The sequence below is a fragment of the Octopus bimaculoides genome, chromosome 3 (assembly GCF_046866305.1).
Source record: "Octopus bimaculoides isolate indiv1 chromosome 3, ASM4686630v1, whole genome shotgun sequence".
In the NCBI taxonomy this organism is placed as follows: Eukaryota; Metazoa; Mollusca; class Cephalopoda; order Octopoda; family Octopodidae; genus Octopus; species Octopus bimaculoides.
Window position 1 is genome coordinate 23,058,244 of NC_142930.1, and position 4,058 is coordinate 23,062,301.

Below are 4,058 nucleotides of genomic sequence, written 5' to 3' on the forward strand. Positions count from 1 at the left end.
TGCTTTTTTTTTACTTTTCTTCGACTCACAGGTCAATACTTCGAGGGGTGTCACCCACTCCTGCCATTTTGGCAACTTTCAACCTATCTTTCAATAAACTCACTGGAGGACAGAGCCTCCCTCTGTATCCTCACTTTTCTTTTCAAGTGGAAACAGCGTTACCTGCCAGATTAGAGGAGGGCGGCGGAGCAATCATCACTATGAACTCGACCAGTAGATGGATCTGTCCCACACGCGACAGCAGTGTCCGACATAAGCCCACAAGTCAGCAATACTCAGATACTAAACGAGTGCATGCAAAACGGTTTCGTCGCTCTGCACGCATCTCGACCATGCCCATCAGACAGCACATCCATGCCTGTAGAGTTTATCTCGAACCGGTAGCACCCTTCGGTAGCACTGTCAGGCCAAGGATTTCTGGAAATTATGCATGGCAGCCCCCGACCGGAAAGTCCTCCGGAACAGACTAGCCAGTTCGTTTTCATGGACGCCCAGAGTCTCCCCGAGAATGTCGTCATACTTCCTTTCCATTAATCCTCTATATATATATTGTTAGACTGGAACATCCACCGATCCCATTGCTCGATTGGTAGAGGACTGTGAGCATCTGACGACATTCTAGGTGCCAGGTGCCCAGTTTCGCCCTTTCATTCACCCATGACTACAGCCCCGTCAAAGAAACGAGCTGAAGAAAGACGATCCACATACATTCGCCGATGATACCAACACAGCATTGAATACATTGGGAATAGACCCAAATGATATTGAGGACGAATCCATAGAAAGAAACAGTGTAGAAATAAATAATGCGAAAGATGCAATCATTCGTGAGCAAAGCAAAATCAAATACTCAGATAAGCAAGCTAGTGAGAACCTCCTAAAAATTCGAAGCTTCCATAAGTATAAAAACTTATCAAAATAAAGATGCGGCATTGAAGTCATTGCTAAACGAAATCGATTATGACATAACAAATATAAATCAGGCTTTCTATGCCATAGCATTCGCAGCATATAAAAGATTAGGAATCAAGATTAAGAAAAGCAAACCTATCAAGTACAGGATATAATATATCCATTGGAAAATCTGCAAGCACCATAGGAAAGAAATGTCTAAGAACTGGTATGAACACCTTCCCCAACCAGTCCCTAAGATTGGCCACATTGCCATTCTGTAGGATTTTACAATTCGTACCATCAAAGCAAATCGCCCAAATTGGGTAAATTATTATTAATGAAATATATTATATTCTCATAACAGACAATTTACCAATGGGTTTCATACAGGGAGTTGGTGATTGCCAGGGTTTTCTCAACTCCCGACGTGAACCGATTGGTAAATTAGCTGTTATGATAACATCTCTCTCTCTCTGTATATATATATATATATATATATATATATATATATATATATATATATATATACATACATAATACGCTACGTGCTTTTGTACATATATACATTTGTACCAGTTTATAAAATTTACTTTCTAAATCATTCATTATGAGCTGGAGTCGTTCTGTTCATCTTCTTTTTTTTTTTTTTTTTTTTTTTTAATTTTGCGTTTGTCACATAACTCATAATGAGACAGTTTGAAGTTTGTCTTAATTATGTTCCTTGCTTTAACAGCGTTTCTACTTAGTTGATGCTTGTCATTTGTATTCGAAGGTTCTTTCCACTTTTTAATGCTTAACTAAACTAATATAATAAAATACTATGTTTCGTATCGGTCATGCTGGCAGTGGAAAACTAAAACAACAAACGGAGGGAAAGTGTGGAGCAATCAGAGATGCCAAAACAGACGAAATGTTGTGAGAAGTTTTACTCAGAAGTCACTGCGCAAATTTTTATCATAAAAATATTTACTTTAATAATCTCTCTCTCACACACACACACATATGAAATTACATATTCTTGTCTACTCAAGGCCTAAAATTTTCGGGGAGGGGCCAGTCGATTAGATCGACCCAGTACGCAACTGGTACTTAATTTATCGACCTCGAAAGGATGAAAGGCAAAGTCGACCTCGGCGGAATTTGAACTCAAAACGTAAAGACAGACGAAATACTGCTAAGCGTTTCGGCCGGCGTGCTAACGTTTCTGACAGCTCGCCGCCTTTATAAAATTATATGTCACACTATCTCAAAGTTTTAACAAACATATTGAAATCTATCTATAAACATCCCGAACTTTTGAATCACAGAGAGGGCTATCTCAAAGTTTGAAATAACAGAAACTAGCTTACACATATTTTGGTTGTTAAACAGAAATCCTAGAAGTCGCAGATCGAGTGAGAGAGGGACAGAGCGGCAATCCCAGGTAAAATCAAAAATCATCAGTGTCCCCATTGCGACTTCATAGCAAAATCCTCACCCGGACTGAAATAACATCCCCGCATCCATCGCAAATGGATGTAGCTTCTTAGACTTTCTTTCTCTCTTTCCTTCTTTCTATTACTCTCTTTAACTTTAAGTCCTCTCCTTCGAACACTCACACGTCGGAACTGACAGGTGCGACCATTATTCTATATATATATATTTTTTCCTGTCTTGTTTTTTGTCCGCCACTACATTCCTCCATGGCTAGATTTAATTTGTGTATACAAATTTAATCTGCGATCCATGGGACGAGCCGTTTTAGCGATGCGTCCTGCCCAAGCTCGTCGAAACGCCGGTGTTAAAACGTGGGTGGCTGATGAAGGAGATGTTCTCTATGTGGCTCGTGTGTTATCGTCTACGTTTGTTTGCAATGTCCTGTACCCAGATATGCACCTACACATACAGGTGGATGTCGGTATGCACATACCTGTACGTATATATGCATATAGTCATTTACTATTTGTTTTTACATGATTGAACGCAGCATCTTCCAAATGTAAGTAGTTTTCGTAACTCATATCCTCCGACGCTACTCTATCTCTTTCTCTTTCCTTCCCCCCCCCCCTCGTTCTTCCTCTGTACTACTACGTATCTCGCTTTACCCCTCTCGTTCTTCCTCTGTTACTACTACGTATCTCTTTTTCCCCCTCGTTTTTCCTCTCTTTCTCTTTTCCTCTCGTTGCTCACCTATTCTTCTACTTCCTCCCTCTGTTTCTCTCTCTTCCCTTTACACCGGCATGGTCACATACTTCCGGTCAATAATCCTTTCCTTCCTTGGCTTTCGCCAAGCAACGCACGCACCACTTTGTCCCTCTCGGGTCCGTGCCTCATCGCGTTCTTACACACATAATTTTTCTCGTCTGGCCGTAAAGCCTTTTCTGTTTGTTTTCCTGTCTTGTTTTTTGTCCACCACTACATACCTCCATGGCTAGATTTAATTTGCGTATACAAATTTAATCTGCGATCCATGGGACGAGCCGTTTTAGCGATGCGTCCTGCCCAAGCTCGTCGAAACGCCGGTGTTAAAACGTGGGTGGCTGATGAAGGAGATGTTCTCTATGTGGCTCGTGTGTTCTCGTCTACGTTTGTTTGCAATGTCCTGTACCCAGATATGCACCTATACATACAGGTGGATGTCGGTATGCACATACCTGTACGTATATATGCATATACTCATTTACTATTTGTTTTTATATATATATATATATATATATATATATATATATATATATATATATATATACATATATATATATTACCTTTCTTTCATTTCAGTCCGTTTTTCCATTCTGAGCTTTAAACCATCCTTTCTATCAATTATATACTCATATAATGATGCAACGACAGTTTGTGTATAAAGGTTGAAACACGTGCACCGCGGAATCCTTTGTGTTCTGTTTTCATTTTAAGTTTTACACACACACACACACACACACACACACACACACACACACACACACACACACACACACACACACACACACAACACACACACACAACGCACGCACACATGTGTTAAAGTCATAGTATGTATGCATGTATGGATATATATATATATATATATATATATATATATATATATATATATATATATATATATATATATATATTATATATATATATGTATGTATGTATGTATGTATGTATATATACGAGAGTAATCCCAAAAGCAAGGTCTCCAA